Genomic DNA, 16,562 nt, shown 5'->3' on the forward strand with positions numbered 1-16,562 from the left:
TGCATGCTTTGCTCAACATAAAGGCTATTTAAGCTGCACACTGCTCGGAAGGCAGCGACCAAGAAAACAAGTGTTGTACTATTGCATTTACATTTCAGTGCACTGGTGGGCGTGAAAGCGTCAGAAGGGTGGCGCGAAGTCAAAGTTTAATGAAAAAATTTCTCGCGCTCTACGCGTTTTACCCCCAGCTTGTCGTTTTTGTTTTGTGAATTCTCCGACTTTGCAATTTCAGAATTCTCTCATCAACAGCCATAACCTTATGCCATCAATCTATCTGTTGGGATTGCTAGCATTCTGGTTGCACTTTTTATATTTTGTAATATCATGATACATTTTTAACATTGTTTCCAATCATGACGGCAAATAGAGATTTTTTAATTAACCGTCAATTTCTCATTACCCAATATCAACACATTCACTGAGCAGCATTTACTTACAATGTAATTTAAAAATGAAATTAAAATACGCTGAAGAATATATAGTTACAAATTTTCACTCGGCCCGCCAACGTATTTTTAATTTCTAATATGGCCCGCCGAGGAAAATAATTGCCCACCCCTGATTTGGTTGTATTAAACTTTCTCACTTCGTCAAAAAAAACGTTGGTCTTGGGCCCCGCATATGATAATAATCCGAACTTCATGATTGAATCGGTCAATATGATCGGAAATTTCATATTTATTGATATCAATTTTTATCCTCTCTCCGCTCACGTAATCAGATTTACAGCTAGAGCTGAGTGAGGTGTGTTTGAAAAGGTATATAGGACCCCTCAATAATAATTTAACATATTCGGGCGTATACCCGTTGGCAGGAACGAAACAGCACCTCGTCAGGCCCCCATCCCCCAAAAGACTTGAGTCTTGGGAGCTACCCCCAATCACGTAGTTCGCTTTTGCCGAGAAATTAGTCGTGCAGTTTAGTGAGCCAGTGCTAAGCGCGCAAATTCTAGATAATTCATGATAAAATCGGTCAATAAGATCGGGAATTGCATATATATTGCTATCAATTTCTTGTCCTCTCTACGCACTTCATCAGATTTACCGGCAGAGCTGAGTGAGGTGTCTTAGAAACTGTATATATAGGGCCCCCTGGCATGACTCCGTAACATGATGGTATTTCGTGACCTCCTGTCTGCTATATCAAAAAATTTAGAATCGCCCAAACGTAGGCTACTAAACTAGTAAAAGACGCACACGATTTCAAATTGGTATTTCTTCACTGATAGCAAATAATTTTTTACTGCGAGATTGCATTTGTCTTGTGAGGTTCAGATTGTCAAGACAGGAACTTTAGGCGCCAGTCATTTAGGCTATATGTATTTTGTATATATAAGTATAAGTATTCGGTCAGCATAACGGCAGTCCTCTTCGGCCAAGGTTGTGTCGTTGCCGATCGTCTTGGCATACTTCTTGGAGTCGCATGTTACATATGGCCTAAATCTTTATGAGTGTTGGTGCATCGTGGCGCGATAATGGCCACAGTGTTGGGATGACTCGAGTCATGACTTGACTCGAGTCAGACTCGAATCACCTTTTTCGCATGACTTGACTTGACTCGAATCACTTTGCTGAAATGACTTGACTTGACTTGACTCGGCGTATCAGAAATGTGGATTGACTCGCAACTCGGACCAAAATTCACGAGTCAATTTCAAGTCATCAAGTAATCGGTGTGGATAAAAATCACTGTATCTTGCATATATTCGGATTGTTCGCGAAACGCTGGTGTAACCAGTGAGAGCGAATAATCATTCAAATATTGTGCGTTTCACAGAGTCTCGATTGTTCTCTCACAAATAAATTGACCGCAAACGAAGTGATCGAAGCTTACAGCTTACGTTGTCGTAACTCGAGTAGTAAAGTAGCCTAATAAAATAGCGAAATGTATATTTATGTTCTCTGTTCTTACCTTAACCAAACCTCTTCTCTTATTGAAATGGAATATAGTTAATATAGTTCTCAACCATTGGCGCAGGCTCGAATTGTATCATCAATTGGTAAATGGGTACCGTGTTGCATCTTATCAATTCGTTTGTCTATTCTCTATTTTGGCTGGTAACTTTAAACTGAGGCTATGCAAATACGAGGTTCAACAGCTCTACGTATATGTGAGAGATATACAGCGTCTTCTTGCGAGTATATTCAACTCTATCGTTTATCGGTTAGGAATTATTGACCACTCAATCTGTATTTCAGACATCTAGCAAATTGCAATGACGTAATCATGCCTCATACTGCGAAAAGGCAACTTGACTTGAAATGTGACTTGACTCGTGACTTGACTTGACTTGACTTGACCCGACTTGACTCGAGTCACCTCCAAAAATCGAGTGACTTGACTTGACTCGAGTCACCTTTGAAAATCGATTGACTTGACTTGACTCGAGTCAAAATGTGCAATGACTCGAAATGACTCGTGACTCGATGGTAGTGACTTGATCCCAACACTGAATGGCCAACGCCGATATGCCCATTTCTATAAATCTTGGGTATTTTTTCTTGGGGGAAGAGTACCCCAAAATCAAGAAACCTGGCAACTTTGAAACCCAGCGCGAAAAATTTTGAAAAAGTTTCATAAATTTTCAAAAAATACTCTATAATTTATGCTAATTCACGAAATAATTTTGGGCCCCCTTCGAGCTCGCCCCCCCCCACAATTCCGGGGTTTGGGGTGTGGCAGTTCCGGTACTGCACCCATACAATTCTCAGCCTCGACAACGACATTACTGCCCTCTTTGAGTGTCAACCTTGAGAGTTGGTACAGTATCCGACATTGTAATATCAAGACATATACCACTCTAAATCTCATGACCGATCTCGGTATGGAACATTGTTAAAATCAATAAATACCAATTACCAATACCGTCATTTGCGTAAAATATGTTTCCGATATATGACGGATCAGCTCACACTTGACTTCGGACACGAAAACGCTACCGAAATAATTCAGTGTCAAACTTGAAACTTTCCACAACTTTCCACAATAGAATAAAAAAGCGTGCTAAATCTCATGGCTGATCTCGGTATGCAACATTGCTACAATCAATAGAGAATAATACTGGCCTTTGAATAATATCTGTTTGCGATATATGACAGATCAGCTCACACTCGACTTCGAAAACGAAATTGCTACCCTAATCCTAGGGTAGCAACCATGGAACTTGAGGCAGTGTTAGATACGCTCACGGCATACCTTACCAAGTTTCAAGACTCACAATCGTGCGAAACACCATCCAAATCCATACAGACAAGAGGTCGCCAACTCAAAACGGGTCGCGGGCCACTTTTCAAAATTCCTAGACGCCGCGGGCCGCATGACCTCAATATCGAGATTAAAATAAAGGCAACGCAGTTTAACAACCATGTTTGATAACTCTACGTTATTGAATAGTATAATCATATTGAAATGAACCCGAATATTTTCGGCTGACACTCGTCAGGGGTAATCGTCAGCAACTAGTAGAGAAATGGAAAGAACATTGTATATCAACTCTACGTTAGTATAATGCTGTGCTCTCTAACATGGGCCCACGGACATAATAGTCACCAGAAAAAATTATTATTTTATTGAAGAAACACAAATACTGCAAAAATATCATTATCATCAACTTCATTATATTTTTAACTACGAGCTGACGATACCTGAGAACACTCTGTATAGCTACTAAAACAGGGGTGGCCAACCTTTTTATTGTTCACGGCCGCATTTCGATTACTCATATGTAGCCTTCGGCCACATTCCGGTGCATAGTCTTAATGAACTAACTGGGGCCAAATATACCCACGTTAAACTGTCCAGTGTCCATTTCCATTGCCGGTACACTCCAGACTAATCTATTTACTCATATCGGATTACTATCCGCACCGACATTGTGAGTATAGTCATGTTATGAAGAGCCACAGGGATTCGTTATGTAGTCGCGCTGAGCACGAAAATTATTCCATCTTAATGAGTGAATTTCGTCATTACATTTTAGTGTTTCACAGATTACTATCAAATATTTATTCTTTCTCGGCCCATGTGATCAGAGTCACCGGTAGAGTTGACGCAGGGGGTGTCTTCTAAAACTTAGGGAAGATAGTAATGCTGTGCTGCATCTTTGAGTGGACGACATTTTATTAGTCCCCTTTGCACCATGCATCTCATTTCCGAGGCAAAAGCAAAGTACAATGAGAGATTTTTCAACAGACACATAAAGGACACTCGAAAAACATGGTCAGGACTTAACTCTCTCCTACATCGAAAAAAAGGCCATAAGTCTGTTTCGGAAATTGTGAATTCGGATACCGGAAACAAACTTTCAGACCCGGCGGCCATCGCGAATCACTTCAATGAATATTTTTGTAACGTAGGCCCAAATATTGCTTCTTCTATTACAAAACCTGTGTCGGCCAGGTCAGAGGTGAGATCGATATCCCAGTCAATTGTGCTTGAACCTACGACCAAATACGAAGTAGAAGTAGCCATCCACAAACTGAAATCGCACAAGGCCGACGGCTGTGACCAAATCCCATCATGGTTTTTAAAAATGATAAGCATGCATATCGGTCAATATATGGCCCATTTTTTCAACTTCATGATAGAAAATGGAGTCTACCCAAGCTATCTAAAAAAAGCCAGAGTAGTCCCTGTACACAAAGCTGGGGATAAAACTAATGTCACCAACTACCGTCCGATATCCGTTCTCCCATGCATCGGGGTTGTATTCGAAAAGTTGCTCCTCTCCCGCCTGTCCTCATTCCTCGCCAAAATGTCTGTCATTTCCCCTCAACAATTTGGCTTCCGAAACAAACACCAAACCGCACATGCCCTCCTAACAGTGGCCGAACAGTATTATGATATCTCAGAGAAGCGAAATGTGGGATGTAGCATTTTTCTCGATCTAAAAAAAGCGTTTGACTGCGTAGATCATAAAATTCTCATCTCGAAATTGGCGCGCTACGGACTTCGGGGCCCACAACTTGAGCTCATGAAAAGTTACCTCACTGGACGCCAACAAATGGTTGCGATCTCAGACACCTTGTCCTCTCCTCACCTGGTGACCTGTGGTGTGCCCCAAGGCTCAGTACTTGGACCGGTCCTTTTCACCTTATATGTCAACGACATTTTTGAAACCTCTTCATTGAACACCACACTTTTCGCTGATGATACCCACCTCCTCTCTTCAGCATCTTCGACGGCAGAGCTGGATGCCCTGACTGGTGACCAAATGCCCAAAGTCCATGAGTGGACGGCCCAGAACAACCTCTGCATAAACGCCTCGAAATCGCAATTGCTGACAGTAAATTCAAAAAATAACCTAACCGTTAATATCGCTGGTCAGCCCGTTTCCAACACAGATAATGCCAAATATCTCGGGGTTTTACTGGACTCGAACATGTCCTGGAAGAGTCATATTCAGTCCCTAGAAACTAAATTATCACCGAAGTGCGGCCTGTTCTACAGCCTTAGGCGCTTCATGCCAGCATGGGTTCTTCTGATACTCTTTAAATCCTTAATCCAATCGAAGTTACACTATGGCATCCTCTGTTGGGGGGCTGCCAGTAAAACTGCACTCAAGCCACTGCAAAAACTACAACATAAAGTACTCCGAATCATAGCTAGGGCCCCAAAGGGGCCTGGCTGCCCATCCAACAAGTCGCTGCTGAAGAGATTCGGCGTCCTAAACATAGAAGATATGCGGAAACTAGAAATCGCCAAGTTTATGTATCAGTTCCACTGCGGTCGTTGCCCCGAATATTTCAATGACTTCTTTACCTCGGAATCAAAAGCGCACAAGTACAACACACGCGCGTCCACGTCGTCCAAATATCATATGATCGACCGAAAAGATCATCGCTCTATCAAATATGCCGGACCTGATGTGTGGAACAGTATCCCGCCGGCCATCCGACAGTCGACGAGCATGTCCACATTCAAGTCGAAATACAAGCAATTACTACTAAATAAATACAGTCCATCCTCAAGATTACCGGACCACGACTGACCTATCGATCTCGCTTCCCATGACATGCCGCCCTATTTATTGTCGCTTTCTTTTTCTATACTATCTTCTTTACTTTCATTCAGTGTGCATGCCTCCTCTTTACATCGCCTAGGCCAAGGTGGGTGTCAGATTCCATAGACTGCTCCTTGTCGCTTCGACACCTTCCTGTCTTTTCATTGTATCGCATTTTTTGTGGTGTATTGAACTGATAAAATTGCTAATAAACCAATGATGATTGTTGCATGACCTCCCATTAGAATTGTCGGTATAGTGGAAATATATAGGATTCGTTCAAACGCAGGCCTACCATAAAAACACATTCGTGATGAAGAGAACACGATTAAAAATTCGTATTTCTGTAGGGGGCGCATCATTTTCCTCTGCTCCTCGTATCAGTACTGTGGGGCTCAGATTAAAGAGGACACAACTACAATCGAAAATCAACTCGCATTGAATCGCGCCTAGCGTGAAGAAAATTTCAAGATAAATTCACACCTCTCATTAATTAGGGAGTCAATTCGTAAATTCAATTTGCATATTGACGGCCGCCAACACATCCGTATAATTTTCCCTCTACTGCCGAAGATTGGCCACTCCTGCATCGATATAGTGGGGTTAGGTATAGACGCGGTAGCCTACTGGTGGGAAAACGATCCCCTCGTATTTTGAAGAGCCCGAAGTCGTGTTTTAAGCATCTCGGTCTTGGCAGTGGTTGGTCATAGCACGTCGAGGCAATATGGTGTCCGGTCAATACCGAGAATGCTATTACCGAGAAGGACAATGACGAGAATGGACATTGCCGAAAATGGACGATACCGAGAATGGACATTACCGAGAATGGACACCACCGAGAATGGACATTATTATCAGCAAATTCTTCCTCCATGGAATGATATTATTACCATGCCGAACCGAAGGAATAGTGATATTGGGCAAAGTAGAATGGCTTACTTTGAACAACAACAACAATATGTTTAAGCTAAAATCAAATTCGGCATTTTAAAAGACTTTACTAAGCGTTCTTCCGGAATTTCTCCACATCAGGTGGCCGTTCGCAAAATATGACCTCGCGGGCCGCGTGGTGGTGATAGCGTTGGGACCCCGGGAAATCCCGATCCCGGGATCCCGGGATTTGAAGCAGTCCCGATCCCGGGATTACAACAGGGGTTAAACCCGCTCAGACGCCAGCCCGCCACACGCCAAACGCCACCCTGCGGCAGAGTCTCTACGTGGCGTCTGGCGTGTGAACGAATTGAAACGCAGACTGGCGGCTGAATTGCTATATGGCGTCTGGCGTGTGAAAGGGTTGAAACGCAGAGTGGCGGGTGATTTGCTACATGGCGTTCGGCGTCTGTAATTTTGAGACGCCGTGTTAGATATCGGGCGCACGAACTGAACCAGAATTTTGCATTTCTTTCTGATTCGGGATTTAATTCAATTTCCCGGTTTTTGCGAAATCAGTAATTCTCATATAATTAAAAAACTGCGTACATCATTCTAATTTGGACGAAAGTTATTTCGATTGCTCCAATTGCTGACGATTACCCCTGGCTAGTATCGGCGTCTAGTCTCTCCTGCCTCTCTTTACACTCGCAGCTATCTCATACCTAAGCAGGGTTGTAACCAAGTCACATGGTTCCGAGTCACGAGTCAATCTGACTTTTGTGGTTTTGACTCGAGTCGAGTCGAGTCATTTTCAATTCATCACCGACTCGAGTCCGAGTCCAAGTCACCGTTTTAAGGGTCAAGTCCGAGTCATAGTGTTTTGACTCGAGTCGAGTCCAAGTCACAGTATTGAAGTCATGTTCAACATATGTTTTCAATCCTGCTTGGGTGATATCGAATTCCTTGCTTGCCAAACATGCTTATTTTGTCCCTATCATAGTCTTGGCACATGTTTATTTAGGCAGATAACATACAGTTCCTGGCCTCATTTACCGATGCTATAGATAGACGAGACAGGCCGCCAATACGATAACTTTACTAATCTTAGAACTTTAAATCAAATATCTGTCTTGTCAGTCTGATATATCACAAATACAAGCATTCAGTTTTTATTACGAGCACATCGACGACCGCTCACAAATAGCTTATAGAGAATTAACGAATTCACGTCTACATACTATCTGATAGAGAACTTACGAAGCACGTCCAGCTAGATACAAGCTGGTAAAGAATCAACAGATAAACGTTTATGTATGGGTACAGTTTTGCTTTCACATTATATCAGGTGGTTGACCAGAAAAAGGTCAACTTTCCTGCTCAGCTCCCGAAATAGTCGCCGGAGCGTTACTTTAGTGCTGATTTACTGTTATCTTAGTCGAATTTGCCCTACATTTACCAAAAAAATTCTCAAAAATGAGGACATAATCTCAAAAAGGAGGCTACTTCTTAAAATTGTTAGATGATCTAACTAAAAGAACTTAAATTTGGCTCAATTCCAACCAGTAAAAAGCAATGCTAAGAGAAAATATTTTGAATTAATTACAAATAGAGACTTTCGGATTTTACCGGCTATCTCATGATATTGTTAGATTGTGTAAAAATATGATTCATATCAAATTTGGCTCAATTTCAACTGGAAGAAGCGAAGTTATTAGAGTGGAATATTTTGGATATGAAAAAATAGTCAACTTACAACTATTATGTAATTATATTGTATGAAATCATTTCTTACTAAAAATACTCCATGTATTTCCAAATCCAAAATTTTCTCCTCTCATATCATTGATTCCACTTTTTGAAATCAAGCCAGATTCAGTTTTCTCTTTATACAACGTAACAATTTTATCAAGTAGCCACCCAATATAATAAAAAAAGAAGTTATTTTTGATCGGCCCTATTGTACAAACATCACACAACAGTAGCCATTCATTGTTACTCACGTGCACAATGCACATACCTAATAAAACGTCAAATGGACGGAGGGTATTGTGTGTTTTGATAGACAGCAGATAAAATCAATGAGTTACACTTGAAAAATACTAAAGTGGAAAGGAGATTCTCATATATGTTGAGGCGGCGTGGCCTTAGAATAATCCACATCCACTGGATACACGTTCCACTGGTGCATTAGATGCAGGAATTTTAAACCACACTGAAGAGCATTAGATACTCATCCATTCTAGTCGCCAAAAATGCAAAGAATCATCGCCTTCAGATCTACATATGATCTTATCAGTCTCTTCCAAGTAGGCTACTTGACCATCTGAGTCATTTCATTGGCTCTAATTGGACTTTGCTTCAATTGTTTGCTTGTAAAATTGAAAATTCTTGAGTACTTTGATGGCGGAGAATCTATTACCTCTTCACCACTGGATGATTTTGTACAATGCATTGCTCTTTGCTACTATGTACCATTGTCTTTTGTTTTTACGGCGGCATATCTGATATCAGACGAGTGCAACGAAAGCAGTGGTGACAAATAGCGATGTCGACCGAATTCGTCACATGCGTTGATCTAACCATTGTGGTTCGCAAAATTCTTCACCTTCAAGTCATATAAAATGAGCCGAGTCAATGACTTGAGTCGAGTCATGCGTAATGACTCGAGTACAAGTCGAGTCAATCTAAATATTGACTCGAGTCGAGTCGAGTCATTTTCTCATTTCAAGAAAATGACTCGAGTCAAGTCGAGTCACAAAAAAATCGTGACTCGAGTCTGACTCGAGTCGAGTCATGACTCGAGTCATTACAACCCTGTACCTAAGACTGCATATACACATGGAAATGAATGACAATAAGTAACTTTATTGAGATTAATCTACAGTGCAATGAGCACAATAACAATGACCAGGTGGTAGCTCTTGCCCTGGGTAGCAACAATCCTTGAATATCCGCCGGTCACAGCCGTCACCGATAAAATACTGGACAAATCAACTTTGCAATTCTATACCCAATCCGTGATCATCAGATTGGGCTTTTTACTGTTGCATTTGTTGCAATAATTTCCTGGTTCCTGGCTCGTCCATGAAACGATCGCCCTATACAAGCTATAGTTGGCAACTGGGAGCTTCCATAGGGTGTGTGTGTGTGTGTGTGTGCGTCTAAGAATCGTATGTATAAAGGGTATAGTGATGAAATTGCCCATGGAATTACATACGGTTCTGCGAGGTGTTCCCACGGGGGAGCTTCCTTAAACTGCCCCCTCAAATAAATGTTTTCTGGCTACGCCCTTGTTTGCATTGCCTTCTACTTTTTCTCTCCGCCGACACATTGAAATTAGAAGTCTTGCTCTTCTTGACCGGTGGCGGATTGCCACAGACATTAGCTAAATAATACTGAGATGATCCGCGCCGCCCATGAAGTTTAGCGCAATGGTAGTGACTTCTGTGTTTTACCACGCGTTGCATAGCCTACACTTCAATGGTTGGACGAATCAAGTTCTACAGAAAACTGGCGGTACATGAATTTAAACGCTCATTATCCGGGTGGCTTTCGATCGCTGGACTTCATTCGTATTCACGAGAGCATGTTTTTGCGTCAAAACCAGGGCTGTGGAGTCGGAGTCGGAGGAGTCGGAGTCGGAGTCGGCGTAATTTTCGCTTGATGGAGTCGGAGTCGGAGTCGGAGTCGTGAAAACTATCATAGCTGGAGTCGGAGTCGGAGTCGGAGTCGGTGGGAAAATACTGACTGGAGTCGGAGTCGGAGTTTGTGAGAATGACTATGAATTCGACTCCGACTCCGACTCCAACTTCTCTATCATGAAAACATTTGGTTTCAAAGAATTTTCAATAGAATTTTTATGTACCACCAATCACTGTTATTATTAAACATACAGATCAGGTGCGGCCCGCCCGTGGCACGCGGGCAAAATTTGGCACACGAGAAGATTAGGTGTGGCCTGCGAGGTAATTCTCGAAATTATTTATGACATCAGGTACAATTGCAAGGCCAACCAAAATTTGATTAGCATGACCACGAAATTTGATGATGACTAAAACAACAGTTCTGACGCATTGACGTATCCAGGGGTCAGCCACATTTATCCCAGATCTTCGTATATGACCATGAAGTAGAATATTTCATAGCAGATTTATTTGACTTGAAATTTTTCTCGGTACTTCGCATAATTCATTGTCACTAGATTTCTTGCATTCAGTATTTGAGCCCCCTTCTGAAAATTATAAATACATATTATTCACAGAATTGAGTCTAACTATATTCGCAATTAGGATATACTGCTTCGCTTGTGCACTCGCAGCGAGATCGTCGACAAAAAATTTGCACAAAATGATAGAGGCATGTTCAATTGTTCACTGATACCGTCGATTTTGTTATGTCTAAACGTTGAATAATCCCGTCCTTGCCAAATGAGCCCAGTGGTATACAGATGCGACCCCCAATGTATGTTAGCGACATATTTATTTATATAGCTACAGCTTAATTCAGTCGTTATCTTGCAAAAACATTTTGCGCTTCGCGCGACCAGGGCATGATTGCGCACCGCACAGTTGCATGACATATTGTTATCAATTTTAGAGCGTATTAATATAAGTCTTGTTTGCAATGTTACCTAATTCGATTCGCTCCTATATCGACGACTAAAAAAAGGTTATCAACATTCCAGTTGCCCGCACAATGGTTCGTAAATCTCAGGTGTCCCTTTCGCCGAAAAAGTTGCCCACCCCTGATATAGATAAAATTAGACATTGCTTGCAAATTACAACTCCGTTGCAGAGGGGAAGAAAATCGCAAGATGCGTTTTCGTGATGCAGTCAAAATTGATGCAATTTTTGGAATTATACCATGATACTGTGACAGAGAAAATGCATCGGCTGGTTTTGTAAAATTGTAAAAATGATGTAAATATGACCAAACGATGCTTCCCACTTGAAAAAAATTAAAATATTTGTAGTGCAGCTTAGCTGTTTGGGTCGAACAAATGATTAAGAAAGACTGCAAGTCCCAATCCTTGAATACTTGATTAAGTACATGTAGAGTAGACATAGGCTATGGTCTTTGACTACTCAACTAAATTCCATTTATGACCAATGTCTTTTATTAGTAGTAAGAGTGTTTGTGCTAGTAATCAGGATAGTGTGCAATGACAGAATTAGTAAGTTCAATTTCTTTATTAGTTGCTGAGTCATACACAAGAGCTACACTTGGATTTTTTATCTACATTTTTATTATACATAGGATTGGATATCTGCCATATTTGAATGATTCATACATTTCAAGATATTAGAGAGTCCATGTTATAAAAACTTGAATAAAAGGGAGGATATTTAGCAAATCTTTATTTCAGGTTAATTGCATAGTGGATAATTCGAGCTGTGCCACAATGAAACAATTTAGCATGCCACAGTTAATCATATGTTCGCATATGTTTAATGGTTATATTATAGTCATTCAACCGACAATGTGGCATATAATTTTCGAAGTAAATTGGTAATAATGCTGGGGTCGGAGTCGGGAGTCGGAGTCGGTACGTTTAAAGACCCAGGAGTCGGAGTCGGAGTCGGTACATTTGAAGACTCAGGAGTCGGAGTCGGAGTCGGTATATTGAAAATGTGTGGAGTCGGAGTCGGAGCCGGAGTCGGTGGTAAAATTTACCGACTCCACAGCCCTGGTCAAAACGCAGAAGATAAAGCGATTTTTGCCGTAATTTCGATATATATTGATTATTCATTATATATATTATATATTGGTGATTCATTACATAGCACAGAATTTTAGGTATGACAATTAAGCCGTTTCCATGTGCAGGTTTCGTTGGCAGAGTGACCATATATGGGCATAGCTTTCATGACTCCGCAAAATTACTCTGCCAAGTGGTTGCCCCGATCGGTCAGCGGTTGTCAGAGTAATTCGCGGTTGGCAGAGTATCTTGCTCCGCTCTTGGCTACGGTCGTCTGTTCACTATCGCAGTCACTGGGGCGTTTCTTGTGTATCGAGGATCAGCTAATTGCGGTAATATTTGAATTTGGACTTTACTATTGATAGACGTATTACTTTATTGTTAGTTAACAAAACAGAATGATTTGAAAGCAGCCTGGAGTTGCCGGTGATGCATCAACCGCATTTTGTGGTGCAAGTGGACTGTGTTTATCGAGTATAGGAAGGCGCGCCAGGAACGTCAGCTTCCGTTATTGATATCCCATTCGTGGTAATTCGTCAGATTTTCTGTGTATGTGGTACCGGTATCGCGGTATGTAAGATGATTGTATACTGTATAGCTTATTACCAGTACTCATTTTTTTATAATGCAGGTACGGTACTTCAAGGAACGCCAAGAGAAGGAAATTGAAATCTGGAAGAATAATAAAGGCTCTGAAAGTGATAAGCGACGACCTCGACGAACAGCTCGAATTATTGAAGGAGTATGCGGAAAGACATTTGCAACAAATTGCCAGCATGTGGAATGTGGATGACGCAGCCAATGGACCGCCTTCACGACTAGCTATCACCAATATTCTGACATCTATTTCCAATCAGAATATGTTTGGATAGATCAATGACTGATGCTTTGTTGAATTGATGGTTTTGTAGGAACTCGTTTCCTACTGAGTAGTTAACTAACTACGTAACTCTCATTTCGATACTGAGAACGCCAGACAAGTACAGTTACACTCAATCTGTAATCACAACAACAATAATATGAACATGCTCTCTGACTGGCACCTTTTGAGCGTGCAAGTCAGAGCGGTACGAATGTATCAGAATGTTAATATTCGAACGGTAACGCGTCAGGAATAAGCGTAATACATTTGTGAGTCACGATCGCTTGGATATAGTTTGTAGGTGTATTATGTGCAGCTACAGTTTCTTTATTAAAATAACAAAATATTTGAAACATGCAAACAGAGACGAATTTGTAGCCTATAAAATCATAGTCAGGATTGAAAGGATAGACAGCAATGGTTCGGCGACCTTCTCTACATCGGCGGTATTTGGTAGGACGCATTAACAACAATCCTCGGCGGGATATCAACGTTGCTGATTTAAATACTGTCCTAATATTATCCATAGCTATACGCTGTAGCACCCTACAGCAAAAGTTCCTTTTGGAAGATTTTCGCTGTATAGGCCTTGTTCACCACTCCGGGTATCTTGACAGAAACATCTCTAAAAGCTATAGAATTTCACAAACTATTTAGCTGGTACTTCAACGTCGATATATCCTCCATCACGAACTTTTCACCACTAAGTACCGGTACCGATTGTCAATTTTTGTTCACCGAGGTTTATCGGCCGCTGATCATGATCATGTACTGTACATGGAAACGCGGCCACCATTCCTTGGATCAGCCAATGCGGGCTAAGCCAAGTGGTGGCCGCACATGGAAACGGCTTAAATGTCCGGCTATATAGCTAGCATCAAATATATCTATGTAATTCCCCGTTAAAACAAGTATGTTGCAGTTCATTTCCCATTTATCACTCCAACATAAAACTTAGAATTGGATATTTGGAGACTTGAGTTCGTTTCAACACGTTCACACGCCAGACGCCACGTAGAGACTCAGCCGCAGGGTGGCGTTTGGCTTGTGGCGGGTTGGCGTCTAGCGGGTTTAACTATAGAGTATGACTGGAGTGACGACTCGATTGTTCTCCCATTGTTAGCCGGCAGAATGGTCACGGTCAGATGGATGCACCCAAAACAGGATAGCTCAGTGCTTGTTTCAATGGCGTTCAAGGCGATTCTTCGTGTATTTCTTGAAGTTGCGTCGGAATTAGTTAGACAGTTCAACATTTAGGTAGTGGTGGCGAGTCGTTATGACTGGTGAATAATACTGTGTAGCCTATGATACATTTCTCACGAGATTGATGTGATATTGTGGCTTTGATCCTTTGTAGAGTTTGCTACGTATATGAATATAATGACAGAAGGTATGGGATATCTGGTTCGTGTGCATTGGCTATTGTGAGATGAATTCATGGAAAGAAAGATTGAAGAATACTACAAAGTGAACAAGTGGAAAGATATTGAACTATACCGATATGCAATTCACAATATCGTTGATTGAAAATATGTCCTATATTAACTGCAGAAACTCGAGTATGAATATAACAAATAATATTGCAACTGTCTTGTAGTCTTATATAATGCCTGTCCGATAACCGCAGAAACTTGAGTATGAGTAGCAGGGCCGTAACTGCCACACCTAAAACCTCCCAATCGGGGGGGGGGGGGCGAGCTCGAAGAGGGCTCAAAATTATTTCGCGAATTAGCATAAATTATTGAGTATTTTTCAAAAATTAATGCAACTTTTTCAAAAATTTTTCGCTCTGCGTGCGATTTCGAGTTGTCAACTTTCTTAGTTATTTGGTAGCCTACTCTTCCCCAAGACAAAATACGCAAGATCTATCGGAATGGACATATCGGCGAGACATTTAAAGTTTTAGAACATGTAACATGCGACTCCAAGAAGTGTGCCAGAACGATCGGCAGCGAGAAAACCTGGGCCAAAAAGGACTGCCCGCTTACGCTGACCGAAAACTTCGTTATATATGCAAAATGCATATAGGTTTAATTGTCCATAGGCGCCTAAATGACTGGCGCCGAATGTTCCTGTCTTGGCAATCTGAACCTCAGAAGACAAATACCATTCCGCAGGGAAGAATTGTATGCCCGTAAAGAAATACCAATTTGAAATCGTGTGCGTCGTTAATCTAGTACATTTGGGCGATTCTATATTATTTGATATAACAGACAGGAGAACATAAAATGACATCATGAAACGAAGTCATACCCACGGGGCCGCCCGCCTGAATATTTTTAATTATTATTTACGGGCCCTACAGTTTCCAAGCCACCTCATTCAGCTCTACCGGTAAATCTGACAACGTGAACAGAGAGAACAAGAAATTGATCGCAATATATATGCAATTCCCAATATTATTGACCGATTTTATCATGAATTATCGAATATTTTCGCGCCTCGCGCTGGCTCACTAAACTGTGGCCCTTATTTCGTGACAAAAGCGAACAACGTGATGGGGGGGGGGGCGGTTTATCACCCTATGGGAGCCCAAGACCCAAGTTTTATTGGGAGGCCTGGCCAAGTGCTGTTTCGTTCCTGCGAACGGGTATACGCCCGAAGATGTTCAATTATTATTGAGGGGTCCTACCATTTCAAACACACCTCACTCAGGTCTACCATTAAATCTGATTACGTGGGCAGAGACAGGATAAAAATTGATAACAATATATATTCCATTCCCGATGATATTGACCGACTAAATCATGAATTTTGAAATTTTTCGCGCTTGGCGCGTGTGGACGACCAAATCTGCCCCACTAAACGGACGGTGAACACAGATGATGAGTAGCGGTAAACATCGTATAGCCAATGAGGGGTCTGGGGGGCGAAGCCCCCCAGAACTTCGGTTTATCACCCTATTGGGGGCCCATGACCAACGTTTTTTGGGGGGGCTGACGAAGTGCTGTTACGGCCCTGATGACTAGAACAAGAGCCTTGTGTAATGTTAATGTTCTGCTTGAGCTCGACTCACAATAGCCAGAGCTTATACTCCTTGAAAGTGTGCAAAATCGCACTTGAAGGGAACTCGTTGTCATTGCCAAGAACACAGGAAAACGTCTGCCGGTCGACATTAGTAGTAAGCC

The 16,562-nt window shown here is 41.7% G+C and overlaps 1 protein-coding gene across 1 annotated transcript in view; it reads left to right on the forward strand.

Annotated features, from left to right (window-relative positions):
* Positions 1–567: 567 nt before the first annotated feature.
* Positions 568–16,562, forward strand: part of LOC145447014 (alkaline ceramidase 2-like) — a 454,308-nt gene continuing 438,313 nt past the window's right edge. Inside the window, exon 1 of the mRNA XM_080325444.1 lies at positions 568–575. The gene's annotated coding sequence lies outside the window, so the exon portion shown is untranslated. The remainder of the gene's footprint in view (positions 576–16,562) is intronic.

The sequence above is a fragment of the Botryllus schlosseri genome, chromosome 9 (assembly GCF_051294905.1).
Source record: "Botryllus schlosseri isolate E-star chromosome 9, Bs_hap1, whole genome shotgun sequence".
NCBI classification, from domain to species: domain Eukaryota; kingdom Metazoa; phylum Chordata; class Ascidiacea; order Stolidobranchia; family Styelidae; genus Botryllus; species Botryllus schlosseri.